General features: G+C 40.7%; 1 protein-coding gene and 1 long non-coding RNA gene across 2 annotated transcripts in view; one reads left to right on the top strand and one right to left on the bottom strand.

Moving 5' to 3' along the window:
- nxn (nucleoredoxin) overlaps positions 1–24957 on the bottom strand; it is a 71689-nt gene that overhangs the window by 45234 nt on the left and 1498 nt on the right. The gene's annotated exons all lie outside the window — the stretch shown is intronic.
- Positions 15408–20578, top strand: LOC122833108. The gene is made up of 2 exons (XR_006370926.1): positions 15408–15472; positions 20183–20578. It is a non-coding gene; the product is annotated as an uncharacterized LOC122833108 (long non-coding RNA).

Raw genomic sequence — 24957 nt, 5'->3', positions numbered from 1 at the left:
TTGTATAGCAACACATTTCAGCAACAAAGCCTTTCAAAGTGCTTTACATCATTACAAACACAGAAACAAAAAGTTATGCAACATAGAATCAACATCAAAACAACATTAAGTCAGATTCCGTCAATAAATTTGCAATTGATTACGTTTCAAATACAACTCTAAACAAGTGGGTTTTTAGTAGAGATTTAAAGGAAGTCAGTGTTTCAGCTGTTTTACAGTTTTCTGGAAGTTTGTTCCTGATTTTTGGTGCATAGATGCTAAATGCCGCTTCTCCTCGTTTGGTTCTGGTTCTGGGGATGCAGAGCAGAACCAGAAGACCTGAGAGTTCTGGAAGGTTGATACAACAACAGCAGATCTTTAATGTATTATGGTGCTAAACCATTCAGTGATTTATAAACTAACAACAGTATTTTAAAGTCTATTCTTTGAGCTACAGGGAGCCAGTGGAGAGACTTTAAAACTGGTGTTATGTGCTCTATCTTCCTGGTTTTAGTGAGAACACCAGCAGCAGCATTCTGGATCAGCTGCAGCTGTTTGATTGATTTGTTGAACAGACCTGTGAAGACGCTGTTGCAATAATCAATACGACTGAAGATAAACACATGGATGAGTTTCTCTAGATCTGGCTGAGGCATTAGTCCTTTAATCCTGGAAATTTTCTTCAGGTGATAGAAGGCCAACTTTGTAACTGTCTTTATGTGGCTCTGAAGGTTCAGGTCAGAGTCCATCACTACTCCCAGGTTTCGGGTTGATTGTTGGTTTTTAGTTGTTAAAAGATTATATGTAAGCAAATGAGTAAGATGCACAGCTCTGCCATCTTGCTACTAAACCTTTCCTACCATGTTGTAGCTAAGGAAGCATGCTTGTTTCCCCAAACTGGTGGAAATGGACGTCCAAAAAATAAAAATAAAAAAACCCTGAAGTTCAACGGCACCTGAACCAAATCAGTTCGAGATCCAAAGTTCTTTTGGTGGAAAAAGTCTAAGATAAATCCAACTTTATGCAGCATATAATTAAATGTCATGAGATAAATCCTTATTAAAGTAATCACATTAGCTGTGTTTCCAATGACCACGTGATTGGGCAATTTGACTAAATTCGCTTCATGAAAACATGACAATTTTGAACAAACTCTTTTCGTTAAAACGTTGGTGTTTTAGTGTGAGAAGAGCATCAAAATTGGGTCATGTCACGGTGACAGGAAGTAGTCCGAGGATGACGGCGCAGGATGCTTTTGAATTACTTATTGCGTGAACAAACTTCTTCATGCGTGACTAACCGTGTTTCTGTAGGATACATTTGATCTTTGAAGTTTTATTGTAAGTAAAATCAAATTTCGCTCCGTCTCGTTCTCGTGACCTCGATATCTTAACTTGTCTCATCATGCGACTTTTCGATATAGTTACACTCCTGGTTGAAATACTTACTACAGCACCCTAACCAACAAAAAAATAAATATTACAATAGTTAAGTAAGACCAGAATGAGCCCAAAGTGATGCTTCCACATTTTAACTCTTCAACAAACTTTACAATTTTCCTATCAGCATGATTGATTAAGCTCATCTTCATACATCAGGAGCTGGTAACTTTAAACTAAATTCATGGAAAAGCATGGAAAGTTTCCCATCCAAACTGCAAACTTATTGAAGTCAGCTTAATTAAAGGTCATTAGATAAATGCCTTAAAGGACTTGGTTCGATCATAAAACACCATTTAACTAAGAAAAATCTGTCTTACATTTTATCTGCTTCATCCTAAAATTCTTCTCAAAACGAAGTCGACAAAAATAAATCTGTATTTTCATAAGACAAGACAAAAAGCTTGGCGATTTACATTTTTGAAGTGCAAGACTTCGATCAACAATCAACTCTGCATTTTGGCAGATCTGCTGGTCAGCCTACGTCAAGGAAACAAAGCCTCCTTGTTTGGGATCTCTGGAAAATGTGATTTGTCAGCAGTGCTGCACAAGAGAACAATCAATCAATCGTCAGGGGAACGATAATAACCTCACAGAGACATGTGAAGCCTTTGGACCCGGTTTACAGAACTTCACGGCCGTTAACTGATGCTCATATCTGGACGTACAGTCCTTTTGTATTCAGTTTCCTTTGATCAGTCCTGCTGTCCGTTGCCAGGAATTAACCTGAAGAGTTGTTCGGATAAAGGGGATTTTCTGTCCCGGAGGACTACAATGTCCACTTGTGCAGCCTGACGGATCTGGGTGGTCTGGCGAAGTGAGCAGAAAACGGTCCGCCATGGACCGGGTCAGCAGAGACTGGACTTTTTGTGTGGGACATTTCCCTTCCCTCCGCCTCCAACTCATTTCTCCCAGTAAGTGAAAAGACAGAACGGACAATGCCGCCGTTTCTTCTTTTCATTTCTAATGAGCTCGAAACACAAACCTGTCTCGCCGTTTCAACAAGGAGACCCGGTCAGCAGTTTTTAAACAACATAAAAAAAACATTTGGGTCATTATGGAACAGTGACGGAACACAAAGAAAAAAAAAAAAAAAAAAAAAAAAAAAGGTCTCAATGCAATTTTTCTTTTATTCCACAGTCCGTTCCCTAATGGTCCACAAAAAACAAAAACAACAATAAATGCTAATTGCTTCGGGAAATATGAGCTCTTGGCTTGTAATGGCTCTGTGTCTTTCACGCACTTGTCATTTTTTTCGTATGTCTTTAGAAAAGCACTACTTCAACCCTTTTAATGAATTCAGAGCGCAGCACCCCACCCTTTAGATCTTTGGATAAGTGAAGTAATTACCTAAGATTGCTCAGAGTCCAGTCTGTTGTCACAAGCCCACCAGTTTGGTCCCTTAGCAACAGAAATCTGCAGCCCGGGGATGATTTTCTGCGACAGAATGCCATCAAGGACATTTATTTGGAAATGAAAGTGCAGCCATCATCCAAGGCCATGGCCGTCTTGTCGGATACTCAATAGGACTAAGCAGATCTGAAATAAGGTGCTTCATGGATGGATGGATGGACAGAGAACAAATGGATGGATGATAGAGGATGGACTGATGGTCAGAGAACAAATACATTTGAAAGAAGAAACAGATTGGTAGCTTCCATCCAGTAAAGTAACAAATAATAATAATAATTAAAAAAAGATGTAAAAAAACAAAAACACTGCCTTCCCCCCCCCAAATAAATAATCCTAAGAAGTACACTGTGCACTAAATTCTTCATCGTCTCCCTGAGAATACCTCACAGTCAGAAAGAGGAGGTGCCTTATTGAATTAATCCCAAGCATCTGCTTAATTGCTGTAGTGCTGTATTCCATTAGGTGAAGATGAGAATCCAAAATAAAGCACATATCCCGCTGTTGGAGCTCCCTCCTTTAAGACGTGACCTCAGCCTAAAGGGCCCAGCGTCCGACTGAGGCCAAGCAAACCTGTTAGCTTCATTACAGGGGAAACATTCTGGACTGACTTAATAAATGAAAGCAAATGTCAAATCATGTAATGTCTAAATTAAAAAGTCATCGAGGAATGATGTTAAAATGATCAGCAATTAGGCAGGAGGTTAATAATCTTCCTAAAACTGGTCTAGAAAAAACCTTCATAGAAAACATGACAAAGCTTTTTTCACACAAGCAGCTGAAACCATTGAGACATGAGTATCTATTTAAATAGAAAACATAATGTGAAACAGATATCCCTGCGGTCCTGCTGCCATCTGCAGAAATATACAGCTCAGTCAGAAACAACCAATCAGAGCCAGGAGGAGGGTCTTAATCGCTGTCAATCATGCTCATGTAAGTTAGCTACAGCTAAAGCTCCTTCCACACACTGAAGACTGCTGTGACTGCTAAGGCTAGTTAGCATGGGAATGAGTGACAAGCAGTTTCTGAAACTGCAAGTTGTTTCTCCATCATTAGTACATTGAGCAGCGCATAGAGAAGTTTGATTGACAGCGCTAAAAAAAAAAAAGCCAAAACATTTCTAAGGTAGGGGATAAATATGAATATTCTGAATTACATCAATCTTACTAAAGCGGTTCATAAGGCAACAAAAAATGAGGGAAAGAAGATTTTTAAGTTGCAAAATAAAGAGAACTGTGAAAGTTGTCAGAAATATCATAAAGACAGCAAAGTCAGAAAAGGAGTTAGTAGTGGGCACTTTATGGACGGCAACGACCCCCAGGGAAATGAATCTCTGGAGCAGCTGTGTAGCATTGATGCTTAACAAACCCCGTCAAGAGATGGCTTTGCATACATTGAGCCGCGTCGCTTCAGCCCTGAAGTTTGTATTCCGCCGCTTTATCCAAAACACAGAACATCCTTCCGGCGCTCCATCAGAACCCATTAATAAACTCAAAACGCCCACAATCTAATGACAATCTGACGACGAAAGGGAGGCTTCCTGCATGCTCTGGTTGTTCATTTTAAGTAGATTCCAGTATGGTGGTGCCTCTCAGGCCTGCGTACTGCTCCGGCGCGCTCGGCCTGAGTGACAGTCGCTGGCTGCGGCCCCGAGCCAGAGGGCAGGAATCACTCCCCACAGGGCTCAAATGCAAAGCCGGGCCGCTGCACGGTTGGCACGAGGGGCTACGCTGCAGCGCCCTCAAGCAAGGGTCAACTTTCTAAGCAGAGTCGTTTTAAGCTCTCAGCACTCGCAGATCAGCGGTCGCCAAAAGCTCCGGGGGCCTCCCCCGAGTCGGCCGGCTGCCGGCACCCGTGCCTTGATCTGCAATTACCACACGTCACTTGCCATTTTACTGAAGCAAGAGGGAAGAAAAAAGAAAAGAAAAAAGGTGGGAGGCATTTAATGCATAAAGGGGTAAATGGGTGAATAATTACATTTTTAATCAAGCTGAAAGAATCTCCTAAACAATGAAATGGGGCAGAGCTACAAGGGGAAGTGGGATCATCATGTGAGAAAGGAAAAGAAAAGAGCCGCAGACCCCCTGTGGGATAAGGAGCTTCGACTGCAGAGAGACGTTTAACCTTAAGTGCTTTAGAGCTGAAAAGAAAAAAAACAAAACCCACTCACAACAGAGAAATCTTGACTGAAACGTCATTACAACAAGAAAGAGTCAAATATAAACCTAAACGGATATAATGTTTTTTTACAGCAACAAACGAAAACCAGCAACATAATAAAATTATTTCTACCATATTTAATTTTCTCCTTAATATACTAAAAAGGCAGACGTATCATGTTATAATGCTATTTATTCATCAAGAACATATCTGGAATATTGCCTTGATGCTTTCATGCAAGTTTGAGAAATCCTTTAATCTCCCGTGGCAACCATTAACTGTATACCTAGACTTGGCAAAAAAAAAAAAAAACAAAATCTTGATTTTCCAAAAGTAAATCTTCATTAAACCAATAATTTAATCAATAAGATCCACTTATTGGAGAGAACCAAGACCCTCCTGTCTCTGATTGGCTGCTTCCGACTGAGCGATGCATCTCTGCAGATGGCAGTAGGACCGCAGGGAAAAGCCAATGGTCAATTTTTCAGATTATTTCATATTAAACTGTCAGGACGTAGTAATAGTTTTCACAAATAATAATAATAAAAAATGATACAAGTTGCCTACTGCAGCTTTAAGAAAAGCAATAATTAAAGTCGGCTCTGACTGGCGGATGTTTGTTGACTACACAGCTGGCTGACGGGGCTCTGCAGGGGGCTTGCAGGGGGCCATAAAGAGGATTACGAGGGGCCAGCATTGAGGGGTGCTATTGTTGGAGCCTGAGAATGTGCGCAGGACCAGCGACACACACGCACACACACACACACACACACACACACTCCTGAAGCAAAACTCTGAGCACACCTTTGTGTGATACTTAGCAGAAACCTTAGATACTATACTCTGCACAGGAAAGCGCTCTCAAAGCTCATAAAAATATGCATATTTGAGCAATGCAGTATTCAACTGAACTGCCTGTTTAGCATAAATCGGACCAAAGCCTGCTGGAGTCCATCCAGTATTTTCTTTTTTTTTCATCCCCAGGCAGCTGTACTTGGCAGGCTGAGATGACGGAGTGCTACTCATCGGGGAAATAAGCGAGCAGGAGGATGCTGCTGAGAGACAAAACCCACCACGTCTGTAAACGCAATTAGAAAGAAAAAAGACCTTGAATTGGAGGCATGACAGATGAGTGTGTCCTGCTCTCCACGCACTAGAGACGAGACAGAACTCTACTTCTGTACCCGTGCAGGACTTGTCCGTTGAGCTACAGCTTGCCAAACATTAAAACCTGTAACAAGAGGAGAAGTTGCTTCCAAATAAATAAAGAGAATTTTCTTTTATTTATTTGCCATTCGATCTCAGCTGGAAAATGGTGAAATAATTTGCAATAATCAAACTGGAGATACATGTAGGGAAACAACCTCAACGGGCTGCCAAGTGCATGTTGCTGGGCAACTTGAAAATGTACCAAAAATCGCAATTCTGGCATAATAACGCAATTTACAGGAACATGCCTTACATCTATTGTTATACCAATGTTCTGCTTCATATAACTGGGTGAACCTTGCGCTAATAGTGCGTTCACACCAAACGTTACGCACGTCAAAAACCTGTCCGACGCTTCAAGTTCATCTGCACTTTGAATGCAGACGCTTGGCATTTTGCTCGGGACCTAGCGTTTCGCACATTTGGTTTACATTCAAAGTCTATATGGTGGCACGTCAAGGGCGCATCAGACGCGTCAAAGGCCCAGAGCGCTCCAGACGGTTCAAATTACGCCGCGGTAAACGCACCGCAATGGAGGCAAGCTTCTCCTTTGTTTTAATGGGGGTTGGCAAATAATTATTGGAGGCACAAAGCGCCTCACGCTAAACAGTCCAGGTTGTTGAACGACGTCATAATTTGATATGGCAATATTAATTTTTTTGTCAAAAAAAATCCTCATGTATTACAGAAAACGAGACGATACGGGACACTTCTACTCCAAACTAGCAGACATAAATGCACGTAGTTCACATTTTCCTTTTTTCAACATTTGGTTCAAAATCTTTACTGGTAATAAAAGGTGCACAAATCAGTGTTGCCGAGGCACATAACATTGTAACAAATGACAAACCTAGTTTTCAGTCACCTAGCGGTGCAATTTCTGTTAAAAGCCATTTCCGTTTCTGCCACTACTATATAGGCAACAGATACACATTTGAAAAACAAAAACCAGAGAAATTCTCATTATAAAAGATCGAGCTGTATCTTCGTTTATTCTTTTTTTTTTTTTTTAAGGCCAGATCACATGGCGGGTTAATCAAACACCTGACAAATCACCAGCTGCAGAGATGGACTCTGTCCAAACCCTCTGTTACTTCATTTTCAGTGAAGTTTTGTCCACACTTACATAACCATGAAAACGTTACAGCCCTTCCATTCAAAACCTGGCACCTTACGCCACCAAATATGATCCACTTCCATAAAGAAAAAAAGAAAGAAAAAAAAAATCTTGGAGCTTCATTAGACCCTTCGGGAATTCTTTCAGCAGCAACGAGAAGCAGCTGCAGTTGTGCGTTGTTGACTGTGCAGGCATACTGCAGTAATTATTTCAGTCCGCATTCAGCTGGCATTCAGCTGCTCACACTTCACCGCTGGCAAACTTGTGCACACACACACACAAAAAAAGGGGAGGCATGTGATCCCGCTGGCTTCCCCGTCTCTCGCTCAGTTCGCTCGATGCCAAGTACACACATCGCACAAGCCGTCGCCTGCACCGCTAAACCCCCAAAACCACCGGCAAGTTTCCCTCTAGCTCCCATATAAACAAGCCGGCTGGAAGAGGTTTCCATCACACAGCTGAAGGCTTGTTATTAGTGCCTTTTTTATCATGAGTGGTGGCGTTATTACGTAGAAGGAAACTGGGGTCGCGTTTATAATTAGCAAAGTGATATCAAAGACGAGTCTGAACACGAAGAGAAAAGTCAGAGATATTTTAGATGGAGTATTGTGATGCATAATGGCTTCGATTTGAGGATCAAATATGGCACTGGGAGCACGCCGGTGTTCTGTCAGATAGCCATACATGTCAGAATAGCATACATATGGTATGGTAGCTTGCAGGAGTTTTGCTTCCGCCATACTATTCTTCTCAGACGAGGGACACAATAAAAAGTAACTAAATAAATTAAATTTAATGCTGCTGCAGCTGCAGTAAACTACAAAACACGTCTAAAACACGCCCTGTTTAAATTCCCCATTAATATTTTTGGGTTGGATAACATGTCTGCTAACTTGGATAGCATGTCGTATGGCGCAATTTTACCCACACTGAAACTGGGGCAAAACCAGTGTTTCACTTTTGAAAAAATCTTATCTACGCTATGATTCTATGTTGCTGATTAAATAAAATCATATGGTAATGACAACGTATACATGTCTGAGCTCTGACAAACACTAATATGTTTGTCAGTTTGTAATTGATAACATGGAAGTATGTAACTGACAGGGACTCAAGGCACCCGGTTTTCAGTTTTCAATCCACGAGGGCTGTGACAGGGCGAGTAAGAGCTAAACTTCACCAGATAACAGAAAGGCTGAACGGAGCATACTGGATCTTTAATGGTTTGAAACTGTTTATAAATCTTAGAGTTAAAGGTACAAATAGTAATGCTAGCACAAACCTTTCTTAACCTTCCACAAATGTAAAATGCAAAAGGCAGTTACTGTGTCTTTGTTAAAAACAGCCTGTTGCAAAGCAAAGCCACTTTTAAAAGTCAGTTTTCTGCAAAGGAATCCTTAAAGCCCAGAACTGACGACAGACTTCAAAACCTTTAACTCTGAAGTAAAGAATGCTTTGAAAGTGAAACAAAATTACACCCACTTTAAAGTTTTAGCCATTTTTAACAAGGATGGACTTTTTCAATGTGATCATGAATGCATGCATTTCCAAATTTTATAGAGTATGTTCGGCTGATATTACAGCTGCACACTATCCCAAATACATCATCATTACAATATTATAATATGCAATATTCAAAGGACAACTCTTGCAATAAATGTTTGCTCTTATAAGTGGGACTTAAATCTTTTCATGCTAATGTAATATTTAGTCAGTAGGACAGTCTTACAGCAAACGCACAACATTCCTCAAAATGCTAACAAAAAAAAAGATAAAGAGAGGGAAAAACAAAATAATACATCAGAACTAAGTTATTCATAGCAGCAATTTACTATGTTATTGCCATAGGCTTTTTCCCCCATCTTGTCAAGTTTATTTGCATAGAGCATTCAGCAATAGGCAGTTAAAGGGCTTTACACCATAAAAACAAAGTTTTTTATGGTGTAATTGCTTGTTTTAATTACAAAACAATAAGTATTATTTTCAAATGCCATCATTAAAATCATCAAGCAAATAGAAATCAAATAATTTGATCAATGTTCTATTTACTACTAATCAAAGCAACTCCAAACAAGTGAGATCTTAGCCTCCATTTGAAGAGACTCTGTGTTTCTGCATCTTTGCAGTTTTCTGAAACTTTGTTCCAGATTTGTGGTGCCTAGAAGCTGAATGCTCGTGTGTAGCCCTAGAACATGTGCTGTATATTATTTACTACTGAAATGCTCTTACTGCTATATTGTCAGTTTATTTATTTACATCTAAAAGTCCCATTAGGAACTGGAGTTGTGAATAAGCCAATGGCTATGCTATTAGCACAGATCACCAGAAGTGATTTACTGCATGTCCACCATGTTAAACTTCAAAAGTAATGATAGCAACAACGACATCATCAATTCCCATGTCACAACTATGGCATGCTCACACACACACAGTGTGACATCGCCTCTGCTAACCCAAGTCATTATGGCAGTTGGCGATCAAATTTTTTACATGTTTGAACTTCAGCTATTGCCAAAAAAAAACAAAAAAATATGTCAGAGAATGGACTACAATGTATACTCCGCCCTGTGGACAGAGGAGCGTCTATTGCCATGACAGGCTCCCAGTTTGTTATCTCTTTCCATAAACCTACACAGACTGCTGCTGTGTTTTACACGGAAATATCCAAAGCTTTGAAGCCATGCCAGATGTTTGTCTTGGCTCTGCTTTCTGACGCTGCCAATGGACAAAGGAAGAACTTGTTAAAACAAACCAAGAATATGTCCATTTCCTCTCCCCCCCTCATCTCCTTTCTCATTGTTCTGCCCTGCGAACAGTCACCAACAACAGCCCGCAAGCTAGAAAGTGATGCCAAAGGTCTGCTAATTACACTTTGATGTCAGTAATTTCCAAGAATAATTACAGCTTACAATATGAATGCATCTCCACCCCTCAGGCTGATTTTCTCTCACCACAATAAAGTCAAGAGGATTTCTCACACTTGCTCTGGGGAAAAAAAAAACAAAAAAAAAAACAACAACAACTTGAAGCTTGGACATTACAGCTGAAATCCTTCAATTGTAGATGAATCTCTACAGAAAGTTTCTCTCTTTTCTGTTCCAGAAAACAGAAAAGAGATACAGGGGAGAAACAGCAGGGGTGTTTCTCCGCCGTCCGCTGGAGAAACACAGCAGACGGGGGAGAAACGACCACATGACGAAGTGGACGGACGAGGGATCGCTCCCACGCGTTTCGTTTTTCAGCCACGACGAACATCCTTCTGCAGTTTTTGAGGCTACAGTTTCACCTCTTTCGTTTAGGTCCGACTCACTTTACAAATGTTCATCAGACGCAATAATTCTTCAGTTTTATTGTCCCTCTTTGGTTGCTGTACATACCTCTGGCTCTCGGCGAGCACATAATTATAGAAAAGAAAGACAAGATGAATAGGAAAAGGGCTTCGGCAAGACACTCCTGAAACGAAACCGGCCTTTGGTTTCTTTCTGCTTCACTTCATCGACTTTTTGTTTGGGGGGGCAAAGGGGAGAGCAATTATTTTACACGCACAAACACATGCATTACTGCCAAACCTAAAAAAAAACTGAAAAAAAGGTAAGTTGGCTGGGCTGTTGGAGCGGAACGAGGAACCTTCAGAGCACACCTGCTGGCTCTGAAATGAGCAGGTGGTGAGTGACATGGAGGTGAGAGGTGGAGGAGAGAAGCATTTCATCCACATTTATGCACTCCCCTCTCCTGATTGAGATTAGCACCATGCTGCGATAAGCTCCCCCTCCACCCAACAAAGAATCTTGGGATGCATTCTCACTCGCTCTGTTTAGTTCGCTTTAATGGAGCTCTAGAAAGTCTGGTTGGTTTGGGGAGGTGTGAATGCACAATCAAACTCTGATAAAAGACCAAAAAAAAAAAAAACCCCAAAAAACAACCCCAAATGAATAATGCTGTAGGGTATTGTGGGTAAGTTAAATTAAAACAAACCCAAGAGTACAGAGCTAGCGGAGAAAAAGCCTCTGGTTTTTAACCAATTTGTTGCAGCTTGACACCACTCTATTTTTGCCTGAGGCTAACGATTCGTAAAAATGCCTCATAGCATAATTGCCCAAGTCGTATTTTGGCAAAATCAAAATATCTTCAAAACTTTGACCTCCTTACAGTGCTACATCACCTTCCTAACAGCTGACCCATTTTGAAGCCCGGGTCGAGACTAAATATCAGTTGCTGTCAGAAAAACTGGAGACTCCAGGATTCTGAACGTCCTCTTAGCAAGTTAGCAAAAACACCAATGCAGACCATGGAGTCCCAATAAAACGTAATTCACTGCAAAGCTACAGATTTTTCAGGCATATTTATGGCATTAATATTAATGACATAATGAAGAGTTGGATTTGATGTTGGCAAATGACCTCGATCTGTGGGATAAAACAAAACCCCTGCTAAAGACAGACCTACCCACAGTATTGTTATTTATTTTGGATTTCTTGTACAAAGCGGGTAGCTTACTTGACAATGATGATGAGGAGTCTTAAAACGCATATGGCCGTCAAAACAGACAGTGTGAGAGGGCAACGGTTGTCGGCCTTTCTGAGGTATGATGGTTGAGTGTTTCTGTATATGATAGGATTGTGATTTTTAAAAAAAGAACACTGATTAGACACTAGTACGCATTTAGATTAACCAAGTAAAGATAAAAAAATAAAAAAATAACTGTATCCATCGAAATGTTTACACAAGAAAAACGTTTTAGATTTTGTCCAAAGCAATAGGCTCAATCTTTAAAAAAGAAAATCAAAATAGTTCTCTGATCAGACTCAACATTTTTCCAGAGGAAAAAGAATCCAGCCCCATCTCCGTGTGTCTGTAATCTCTCTTTCGAGGCCCCTCTGCATCTTTAATTGCCTGGACACTAGTGTCCAAAGAGGCTGCGTTCGTTCCTCTGTGAAAAGACGAGACCTCTTCTGCTCCTACAACAGGCTTAAGCTGATAAACCCTTTTATTCAACATGGCCGTGGGATCGGCGCTGCGAGCAAATAGATTGGGCGAAGAAAAAAAAAAAATAGACTAATCAAAACAGTGATTAGCCTCCAACGTGGAGACAGAGCTAAGCCACGGTGGAGCCTCAGCAGGAGGTCTAAACTCCAAACAGAGAGAGTTTTCTGATAAATGTCTCCTGAAGTGCAGCAACTTAAGCTGGGAGATGAGTGGAATGCATGTGGTGTGGCGCAATTTACCCAACAAAGACCGAGCAGGAGGGGTGGAGGAAGGACTAGACCAGCGAGTATCAGTCTCCAGGCTCATTTGGTCTTCAACCACTTTTAAAGGCAAATTATTTCATAATAAGCATTTCCCACAGAGTGTTGGCTGTCTGTCTCAGTTCATCTCATGAGTCTTCCTCTTTATTTCCAGCCAGATCCTCTGGCGACGCCTCCATCAGACCTGCTGTTGTTATACTTCAGAATACACAGGCGTCTCAGCAGCAAGGTCAGGCTCTGCACCGTGTACACAACACGGAAAAAACTAATTCAACACCCAGGATACAAACCAGAATTCAATCTTGTTAAAACCATCATCATCATCATCTCACACAAATTTGGCAGTTAACTCTTTCTTTAAATGCTCAGAATCAGATGCACAGGGTCAACCTTAGGCAGAAAAATTCTCAGTTTTTCAGAAATGTTTACAAATGATTTTTCCAATTTCAAGCCAAGCCCAGAGTCTTTTGCCAAATTTCTAACAACTGAATTAAACAACTTCTCAAAGACAAGAAGTACAACTCTAATACTTGATTGCTGTATGTTAGCATACCACAGCTAGCTTGGCAGAGAATGTTAAACGCAAGTTATGTTTATTTGGTTTCCATAGAGAATCAATTAGACACACTCATGGTTATAATAGCTGCAGCTAATATTGACATATTGCTATGAGCCATTAATGGCCCATAATCTACTAACGTTGCAGGCAAAGAAATAAGCACGCCCTAGCTCGGTAAAACATGCGCAGCAGCTACGGGCTCGAGCTCACATGCTGGCTTCCTATTGATCTTCCATTGTGTTAATCAAACTCCAGTCTCAGTCCAGGAGTCCAAATCAAATTTCAAGTCATGAGGGGACGTGTGTTGGTGAAGTTTGAAGTTTTACTTTTGGCGAATCGAACTAAGTCACACGACTTGGTAAGTTAAGATTGTGTCTCAATCATGAGACGCAATCTTGGCCGTCCTTCTGGCTACCAGTAAAATGGATTTTGAAAAAAAGTGTCTTTTTCAGCAGACCTCTGCAGCTTAATAGTTTACCAATTTGATTGAAAGAACTAAAGAAATAAATAGATAGATAATAAGTAGATCTCCAGATATGCCCAATGAACCAGCTTGTAGCTAGCTCTCTAGGTAGAAATTACAGAAAGCCATCCAGCTAGCTAGCTTAATATAGATTTTCAGCAAACAAAACTAAATCCTAACTGAGCATCAATACTGGCTATGTGAACATAGCCTTTGTGTGTAAAATGACCAGCCTCCTCCAACCGATGTAACAAGCTAACTTTAGCATTGCCTTTTCACTCTAAAAGCTCTGTGCAGTGAGCACATACATTTAACAAAATCAGTTTGTGTGCATCTAGTAGCACTGAAACCAAGATCCATTATGTGATGACGTTAAAAATTATCCACAAGTCGCATGTATGTAGTAATTAGCATTTAGAATAGCGTGCACCTTTGGGTTTCTGTAGTGGCAGGTAAACTCAGCTGATAAATGCAACCCAAATATTCTGTAATAAAATAAATAAATCCACCACAGAACTGATAATTAAGCCCTATGAATGATTCCAGGGGCCCCACTGCAGCGCTGTTGTTTACCGTCCTAATTAGCTTGCCCACCACCGACCCTGACTAATAGTTCACACATTTGACTCCAACAGTCATGTGACTCAAATACACACACAATATATAAAACATCATTAACTTTGCTGTATTTAATGTCAAACTACTATATTGTTAAAATGAGCTCAACAAACCCAGCTGCAGACGTTTCTGCACATTTTGATTCAGAACTGAAAACAAAACACACTAAATGACTGAATTTCAACAGTGCTTGTTTGTGTGCGCCGTCTCCTGGAGGAGCGGGAGCCGTGTGCACCTGCAAATTATCCCAATTGACTCTCTGGTTATTAGAAAAATAATGAGCCACCTACAGGCCTGGAACTCCGCTTCAACGGGACTCCCCTGCATTTTCCTCCACTCTCTCTCTTAATGCAATGTGCCAATTTAGCAAGGCGAGCATTTAAATAATCCTCCTAGTGCTAGAATGCAGTCGAGTTGCTGAGCAGCAACAAAAAAAAACTTCATTTACAAATTCTTATACACTTAGCTCTCGCTGAAGCTTTTAAAAAGCAAAAACAAAACAATTTTTTAGTCGCTCCAATAGAACTGACTATGCCAATTCAGCGTTCAGGTTTTTGTGGGGAAGCCAAATGCGGTGACGTCCGACCCCATTAGAAACACCGGATGCCACGCGCGGGCCGGCCTCATCATCCCACAGGAGATTAGCAGCTCGCTGTAAATGTGCCGCCAGTCCAACAGCAAACCGAGGATCAGCCATCAGTAAAGAGCCATTAATCCGCATTATGGAGGGATCCACATCAAAACCAGACATGAACATAAGCTACGTGTGATGACACAGATGACTGAGCACGAGTCGCATGTGAAGCAGCTGTTTAGAATTAAGAGGGAGACTGGATCTAATGTCGCAATGGACGAGGAACACAGGAGCACAGGCGTCTTTACACCGTGGCCAGGCCGTTTTGTTGGGTTTAATAGAGTTTAGTTTCTTGACTGGCAGGGGGAAACAAGCGCCTGAGCAGAGACTCATGATGACAGACTGCTGTTGGAGAACCCAACTGTGCGTATAGATCACAAAAGCCAAGAAACTGTACAAACGCAGATGTATTTTGACCCTTTTAGAGGTTGTGTGACATTTTAACAGCATAGCAAATGTCTTCAGTCTGTCCTGTGAAGTTCTGTTCAAGTTGTTCACTGTGAGCAGGACCTGCTTGTGTTTCTGGGAATGTTTGGGAAATATTTCTAAATGTTGCAACTCTGATACAACAAAGCCTGCCATGAATGCTAATGCTTGTTAGCAAGGCCACCATTGACAGAGGATGTCCTCAAATGGTAAGTTGTTTCTCCGCTTACACAAATATGGTTGACCTTTATTTATTCAACAGCTGTAGGTTTCGCCAAGACAAATTCAAGACTTTTTAATGCCGGTTTGAATTAAATTTAAGGCCAAAGATATTATTATGGGCGGCTATCAGAGGATGCTGCTGATGTGAACTTGTGGCAAAAAAAACAAAAAATGAACATCATCCAGCCAACTAGTAAGACATTATCACGTAACCGTGATAGACACACACACATACAAAAGCGACTGCATTGGGTAGCAGAATACCACTGAACATATATATATATTATCAAATAGTCCTGCCGCCACAAAATATAACACGTTATTAATGTATACAAGGACAACTTACATTTTTCAAATAAATTTAAGACATTTAAGGGCCTTAGTTTTAAAAACATGAATTTAAGATTTCTTCAGACTTTTTAAGGATGTGTGGACAACATGCCTCTTCAGACTTTTTAAGGATGTGTGGACAACATGCCTGACCTCTTATGAAAGGTAAAATTTAAAATTAAAACAAATATTTAAATTCAACCCCTTTTTTTCACTCATCTGGTCCTTATTTTAACAAGATAACCAATTTAAAAAAAAAGCTAATCGACTGAGATGAAACATTTATATGATGACACTTTTTTTTTTTTTTTTTTTTACAACCATATCAAGCCATCCTTTTTCTGCTCTCGCCAGTTGGCTAATTAATTTCCCGGTGCCACAAACAGCAGGGCTGGTACCAGGGTGCCATGCTGAGACACTGGGTCTCTTTGTACAGCCAACCCATTTCAAGCAGGAGCTGCACTTGGGTGAATATGGCACACAGGCGGGAAGAGGAGGAGTGGTGGGTTGCTGTTTGCATGTATACCACTCTACTTCCACTCAGTCAGATGGATGGACTCCATGGAAAACAAGCCAAAAAAAACCCCCAAAAGATAAAATACAAATGCATCTTAAAAATCAGTCGCATCACTCGCCGATGGACCACACGCATTTTCTCCCACCTTAGCGACAGGGTTAGTAAACGTGAAGCGAGCGCAGACAACACGAGGAGTGCACATCCATCCGTCATTGTGTCGCTTGTCATTTCGTTTAAGAAACACAATCAGTAGCGATGATGAGGAGGAGGAGGAAGAAAAGTGGGGAAACCACCGAGAGGCAACATTCAATCTAGGAAAGATAACAAAGGGGCAAACGAAAGACGGCTACGGATGGCAGGATGCCCCTGGGGGCGACTGAGGTTATTATGGTGGGAAAGGCAGCTGAGCTGTTGTGTGGGGCAATTACAGACTGAAAGAGTCGGCTGACGGGTGGGATGGGGGGCAGTAGAGGCGAATTGAGACACGGCGGCATTAAAAAACATAAAGCTGACCCAGACGAGGTTTGCTTCGTCAACTGACCGCCATGCGCTTATCCTCATGGAAACCTGGTCTGAACAAACGGCCTGTATGTCATCACCAGAATGTCAAATTATTGTTACGCCGAACTTTATTCTGCGCTGGCTTTGGATGCTTTCACTGGCAGATGCGTTAGTCTGGCTGTTGGACGACAAGCGAATGAATCGTCTGTTGTTCTCATCCGGAGCTGCAGCAGACACTGTGGCGAATACATCAGCTGTGTCCGTTATCCTTAACGTCACTCCGCTGTGGAAAGTCCTGCCTGGAAACCACACGGCGTCCAGCGGCGGTCCAACTAGGAGAGGAAGGTTGGGGCCGGGGACTAAAGTCAGATGGAGGCTGTAGCCTTACGGATATCGCGATAGCGGGAGCAGAGAGGATTTTACGAGGCACACCGAGACTCTCGGAGTCTTAGAAAAAGTACTCTCAGTCCTTGGATGTTTTCCCATTTCTGTCCGTATCGCGGCTACAAACTTTGACGTATTCGGGTTTGATCTTGGGTGATCAAAAGCAGCAGCGGATAGCTTCGTGGGTTATTTTACAAATAAAAATTGTAAAAGTGCACCATTTATTTGCAATTTGTCCCCACTAGTCAGGTCAGGACAATGCAAAGTCTATTTTCCACCTCAGGTATAATGGCTTCAAGCCTCTACTACACTGCAGAAACACAATCCTACCAAAATGGTTTTTCAATTTTCTAGACCGAATATTTTATTAAACCTGAATTAAGACAAAAAAAATAACTTACAAGTAACTTTTCAGACAGATAAGCTTCAAGTGTATCTGTTGTATTCCCTGTATTTAGCTCCATTCATCATCTTCAAACGGTTTTCCTGCTCCTGGGCTGAGGAAAGGCTTCACCAACCCAAACTTAAGACTCTTTAAAGACCTTTTTAAGACGAGTATGAAAGGAATTTAAGATCTATATCTCCATAGAAATGTACAAACACTGAATAGCCGAGTGGCGACAAAATTGAACTTACCCAATCAATAACAAAAACAAGTTAGCTTGCTAACAAGGGTAAATACGCAGCTATTTAGCAGAAGTCTCAATTGTCTTGAGTCACAAAACACAATGAAGATCATAAATCACAAAATTATAAAAAGTTTGAGTCGGTGAAGCACATCACAATCCCACCACTGTCCAGACCAACCTACAGACGTTGCAGATAATGCGACACAAAAAAAGATGTTGCTATTAGTTTTGCTTTCCGTCATTAGCCTCCTTCTTGTAATGATTTTATGACAATACATCGCTCCATAAATGGTGGATGCAAGGTTATTCTTCTGCGCATGCGGGTCGCGTTCAGGTCGTAGCAATACGAGCAACCAAGCTAAACAATAAAATAAATATTGGAATGGCGCATAAACACCTGCTATGTGGACATAGCCTAAGTTACATACAAATTAGAGACTTCTGAAGGCAAATGGTTTCTGTTGATTTTAGGGGAAATGTTAACAGAACTTAACTCTCAAAGGGTAAACCCCCGGAGCTGCAGTTGTGATGACAGCCTCACTGCCGTCGCCTCTTGAAACATTACACATCACCTTGTAAAGCAGCAACAGTGGCCGGTGGAAGCAGAAAGCAACTTGAAGCTCTGTGGTGCGAGATTGGACATTGGGCGTGGACAGGCGTCCTGGCCCCTCACAGACCGCCTCGCTCTGCTGCCGTGCCCTGCAGCCTCTAGCGCTTTCATTCCAGCAGGTGTCTGTGCTGCGCATTCTTTACATAAGCTCTTGTCAAACGTGGCAAGCAGAATGCAGGGGCCGTCTGACTCCCAGCTGCACAACAATGGGAGTCAAACTATGGCAGCCGGAGTCAAGGCAACGGTTCCCGGAAGGTCAGAGGCAAAACAGACAGACAGAGCAAACGGAGTTTATAAAAAGTGATTTAGAGACGTTAAAGTGACTGGACATTGTGATTTGATGTCTCCAGATCACCGTGAGGCGACAAGGTACAAGCACACTTTACTTTACAGCTGTTAGTCATTTTTATTAACACAGGATAGGGTATGAATGCACCAGCTGCACATACAGAGAAACACTGCAACTTGTAAGTTTTTATTTGTTCGAATTTTATCATTTCAGCTAAACAAGTCTGAACTGGGAAGGATAATGCACGCACACAATAACTAATTGCAGGGATTTAAAATTTTATTTTACGTTTGTTTTTTGCTTGTGCAAAAAAAGTTCATGTCCCGACTCTGGACTGTAATAAGAGGAATGGATTCAACTGGAAGAACACAATCCTAAAGTGTCACTTTATAGTTTTTAGTGCAAATATCTTAGTAAGCTAGAAATAAGACAAAATACTTTTCAGAAAGATATAAGAGTTTGTTTCAAGTGATTAAATCTTTAATATTGATGAAAGTCAACATTAAAGACAACTCTAATGTCTTTAATATTAAAGACTTTGTTATGAGTAAATGCAAGGCGTTTTTCCCCATGTTGTAAGTGAAATAACATGGGGAAAAAAAATAGTTTTGTATTATTTCTAGTGTACTAAGATATTTGCACTAGAAACTAGATAGAAAATACTTGGGGAAATTTTGTGTCTTGCAAAGTCTTAGAATTTCTTACTTAAGTTGGGATGTCTGACACGTTCAAAAATCTTCTAACTATTGCAAATACAATGTTAGAATGGTAATGAAAATTGCTTCATTTACTCTTAAAAGTCTAAAAACAAAAAAAAAAAGTTACTTTTTTTCATAAGCAGTTTAACCGAAAGCATTTAGTCCAATTTAAAAACCAGCAAAATCTTAAAACGTGTTCCCGTGATTTACTGCTCTGGGTCAAATGTCTTTCAGTGAGGATCAGTTTTCCTGTTCAGACTGCAGAGCTCACATTTCCTGGCATTAGACTCCAGCGTTAAGGAATCTGTGCTATAAATCTAAAAAAGTGCTATGATTTAGCATTTTCTAATACTTTTCCTTGTGTTAGCAATGGCTTTCATGATTTTTGTTTATTGCAAGATTTTTTTACATCATACTTGTTTTAGCTATTGGAGTAAAGATAAAAAAAAATAAATAAATAAAAAAAAGACTCCCATGTCAATATTTAGCACATTTAATTCTTCAAAAGTAATGACAAATTGCAAAAGCTAAATTGGCCAATCTGACCAAAACACAGGAAATCGGTTTGGCCCCACAATCAGTTCACTAATTGGTGAAGATGTTTTGTTTGCTGCACCCCCCCCAATCGAAGGTCTCTACAAGGCCTGAAACATCTTAGTTAAAGCCAACAGCTGGATCAAGAAGCACCAGATAAAACATTTAGCGCCTCCTTTGAAGCCACTTCTTCTTGTGTTCTCAGGACAAGGAGGGCTGCGACACCCGATGAGCGCAGCCCAATAACGATTTCAGCAGACGAGGGCCGTGCTGATGAAAGGCGTCCTTAACCTCGCTGTGAGGCTGCTGAGGACTGTCATCACCTGGCGGGGAGTCGAACCAGCCAGCGAGCCGCAGGATCCGACATGGTTTTTACCTGTGACGTGATCCTCCGTTATTATAACGCAGTCAGAAAAATTTCTTTGTGATGCAGATTTGTATTGTAGATTTCAGTTTTGCACAACTCCAGCAATTGTTAGTAAGGTGACATCTGGACATCTACTTCCACTAAGCAGTAATATATTCAAACAAAATGGGTTCTGTGCTTCACGGAAATATGTTCTGTGATCTCATGGTCTTTTCAGTAAAATGTATTCCGTTACCAGAGTGTCTCTAAACAAAACAAAACAAAAAGAAAGACAGACTTGGACAGAATCCAGGTTAGCTTCAACCCGATAACTAGATTTGTTCAGAATGTTGGAGCAGATTTCAGATTTTTGTGAAGCTTTAACCTGCCGACACCATTTAATACGACAAATGAGCATTAAAATGGCCTTCCTGCCAAGAGGGGTCATAAATTATTTACAACGGGGGCTGAGGAGACAGAGTCCTGTGTGAGAGTGCAGTCACTTTAAAACGGGGTTTTATTAATATTTTAAGACAAAGACAAAATGAGAAATTTAAACCTTTAGCATCCAATATAAGCAAGTAGCATCGTTAGCATGATTAGCCCTCATCTTCCGTCTGTGATGAGGGCCAACATTTACAAACTGAGCAGGTTTCATGACACGCTGGAAGTATACATCAACAGCAGAGAAATTAAGCGTGCTTCCTTTAGCCTTCTGTTAATGTATTGCAAGTCTTGCTCTCTCTCACCGTTATGCAGTCTGAATTCAAACACACAGCACTGCAATAGAAACACTTTTTTGTATTATGGCAGGTTGTATAGCTACAACAAAAACAACGCACTTTTTAGCATCAAAAGTTTGTAATTTGAACATGTTGAATTCAAAGCTTTTCTGTTAAATCATAGACCTAACATTTACCCAAGACACCGCATGCGCAGTCGCTCCCACATACCAAGATCATCACTCCAACACAAGATGCCACCTCCTTCGATGGCCAATACGCTAGCGCTGTGGCAGGAATGTGAATACATCTCCTGTAGGAGTTTATAGCCATCGCTGCAAAGATTTTTAAAGGCTTATCACGAAAACAAATGTATTTACATGGGATTTTAATTTCATTTCTCATTCAATGGATTGCATAACTGTGTTTTTTATTCCAACATAGGCAGAACATTCGAATCGATTTACGCACTTTTGTAACGGAAACGCGGCTACTGACAGTGAATACAGACGTTTCTTCATTGCTTAGCAACAACTTCCACCTCGAAGAGCGTCGTCGTCACCGCGTCTTGGTAAAACTTGGTATCATGAGTCACTGCGTGATTGGAAAGACGTTGGGTTTTGGATCAAAACTAAACCTTAGTCTGCTTCTGGTCGCCGGTCATCCCTACCTGACAAACTCCATTACTTAACCCAATGACTCATTTTCTTGTTGAATCAATACCTCCTGTAGAAGAGTGAAAACTAAAAAGGTTGAAGTGAGAGTGAGATAGCTCGGTAAGTCATTGTAGGATATGGGTGGGCGAGCAGAGCGAGGAGAGGAAGTGAAGTCAGTGTGTCTGATGTGGGCGGTGAGGCGTTGGAGCTCTGGACAAAGGAGAGGGGAGCAAAAAAGAAAGAAAAAAAAAAGTGCATCCTTCACCAACAGGTGAACTCTCCCTGATCCAAGAAAAAAAAAAAAAAAAAAAAAAGTCAAATAAAATTAAAAATTAAGAAGAAAGAAAGAAAAAAAAAAAGCAGCAACCTTAGAGCAGCTTCTGCTTTCCTCCACCTCCAAACTTAAAGACCCTGGTCTGCCAGGACGAGTACTGCACACACGAATCCGAAGACAAAACAATTCATTCCCCTCTGGTCCCAGTTAGCCACTTCCTGTGTCTTCAAGACAAACAAATCCGAAAACAATAGGCAGCTAATTACGCCTGCAACCAATAACGGCGTTCATTATCATTCAGTCTGCTAATTATTGGCCGCTTATTTTTCCAGTAAGTCAGCTAATTGTTTTGGCAAGGAACAATTAGCCGTTCCTTAACGAAATCTGTTAGACTGGAGCTCGGAAGGACGGCTCATTTCATTTAAGCTAAAAAGAAACGCAGTAAAATAGAGATCGTTGAAAGCTAGCAACAGTTTAAAACCCAATTACGGAGCTTTCCAACATTTTGTCACGTTACGACCACAAGCCTCAGTGTGCTTTTTTTTTTTTTTTTATTATTGGGGTTTTATACGACGGACCAACAAAGACAAAAAGCGGCGGCTTTCGTATTGGTGCAAAATCTAAAAGATATAAAGGAATTGGACAAAAATACACGACACTTTTCAAATTTTCATTTGTGATGAAGCTGAAAACAACGCAGGCTGTCGCATAAAACACATCGGAGGTTGGGTTTGAGGAGCGTGTGATGGAGCTAAAAGGGGAGTTCATTTTGACCAATAACCAATTGAGAATAAAAATCTATTCAGTTTCACCACTTTTATTTATTCAAGCGAACCAACTGGATGGAGCAATATAAAATTAGCAAACATCAGCATCAACGGCACAATTTTGTAATTTCACGAGCAGATGAAATGAGTGTTAGCAACGCCACTGATACGCAGTATCATTTATCGGGATAAATTTCTCATGCAACAGTATCATGATAAATTTGAAAGCAGTTTAAATTCCCTCAGAACTGTCCTTACTGTTGAGATTGTTAGTTTTACTTTTTTTCCTCTCCACAGTCTGTTCAAAAAAAGCATCAATAAATACCCAATAAATTTGAAAATACAGTCACCGTGTGCAGCTTAGCGATGCACTCGGTCACCAGTCACCTTCTTTACGTGGCCGGTGTCCTAAAGAAATGCATTACAAATGGGAATGGTTTTTTTTTTCCCCCCACCAAGAGCATCATTTGTGTTTGTGGGGCTCTGATTGCTGTGACACACGGTCACAGAGTCATACAGTTACCTAGAAAAAGTAGTAATAAGTAGTTTTTATCATTGCGCCACAAAATTTTGTGATAAAACTTTTAAGCCCATATCACCCAGCACATAGCAGGAATATTTCAAAACGTGACATAGAGCCAAACAGAGCTGGACAGCTGCACACTGCAACACGAGGCCCAGATAGACAGACGGACAGCGGGCGGACCACCAAGAAGAGCGCGAACAATGCCCATGTCGATGCCACAGATATTTTCCGCTCTGGGTCAGAGAACATAATGAGGCTGCAGTGCGACGGTGGACGTGCTCAGCTCCCCAGGACAATCCTCCCTGCTTCCTCCTCCTCAATCATCTGAGCCTCATTCAAACCTGGAGTTCATTCTAAGGTGTAACGGAAACAATCACCGGCGATCAGACAGAATTTACAGGACAACGTTTCAGTCCAAATCCTGACAACATAGCAAACGGTCAGGATGGCTGCTCTGGTTTGACTCAAGAAGGTGATTCCTTTATGGGGAATTATTGGAGACGGGAACTTGTATTGAATGGTTTCAGTCTCTCAAGCTCATATTTTAATGCAATCAAATCCAAAAGACATTTTGGAAGTTTATTTTGTTGTAGAAAAACACAATGAAAATCTCTACCAATGTCAGAATTCACACACTGATGCATTGCAGCTGATTCTGGATTTTTTTTTTTTTGTCATATAAAATTGCAATAGACCAACGCTGTAATCAGGACGCTGGCCTGGCCTCCAGCTGCACACACACGAAATTCCTGCAACATAATCTTCTGCTCCATTGTTTTGCAAAGACCGCCAACATGGCCGGGATACAGTGACACAGAAAAATGCATTTGAACAGAAACTTGAAAATCCACAGGGGGGGGGAGAAAAAAAAAATTGGATTGTTACAGCTGAATTTTTTTTTTTTTAAAAAGCGCCGTTTTATTCACACAAATCCAGAAAGAAAGAAATATTCAGCTGCGTTCGAAGTTATTCGGCTAAGGAGGAAAAGCAAAACCTTATTTTCACTAAATTTGAGAAGCTGTAGCAAGCTGGTAAATTCCAGTTGTTGCAACAAAAATAATATATATAAAGAAAGATTAGAGATGCAGCAAGCAATCAGCTAGAATCTGATTTTCAACTGATTGATGAGCTGCAGGTCAAATACTGAAAATAAAAAAAAAAAATACTCAATTTCCTTCCTCACATGGGTCATGACTAGAAACTTCCTCCCATTTTTCCATCTAAAGACAGCGTGTAATATGATACATGTTTTCTGGGAATTTAATAAAAGTAACACAAAGGCTAGGAACATATGCTTTGATGCATAAGCTCTGGTTTTCTATTTCTATAAATGGCTTCCTCAAACATGCAGCACATTTGGCTTTTATAAGTTTTCGTCCTTGGAATTGGAAAGAAATAATACAATTAGAGTTTGTCAAAATGGACATCAGTGGGTCACACCCTCACATAAAGCCAGACAAAAGACTTCCTGCCAGAAAAATAAACTAATTGGTGTATTTTTTTAAAAAAATCTATATAAAAAGCACTTTAAAAAAATAAAATAAAAAGTGCTTTCAAATTGATTCAAATCCCCCAAATGTTGTTTTTTTTGAAACAGAAAAAGCAAAAAATACTTATACTGGCAGCATTTTAGGCCTTTCGCTGTACGCAGCAACCTAAACTGAAAGGGCGAATAACAAAAACAGGCAT

The sequence above is a fragment of the Gambusia affinis genome, linkage group LG06 (assembly GCF_019740435.1).
Source record: "Gambusia affinis linkage group LG06, SWU_Gaff_1.0, whole genome shotgun sequence".
NCBI classification, from domain to species: domain Eukaryota; kingdom Metazoa; phylum Chordata; class Actinopteri; order Cyprinodontiformes; family Poeciliidae; genus Gambusia; species Gambusia affinis.
This window is presented reverse-complemented; position numbering and strand designations above follow the sequence as displayed.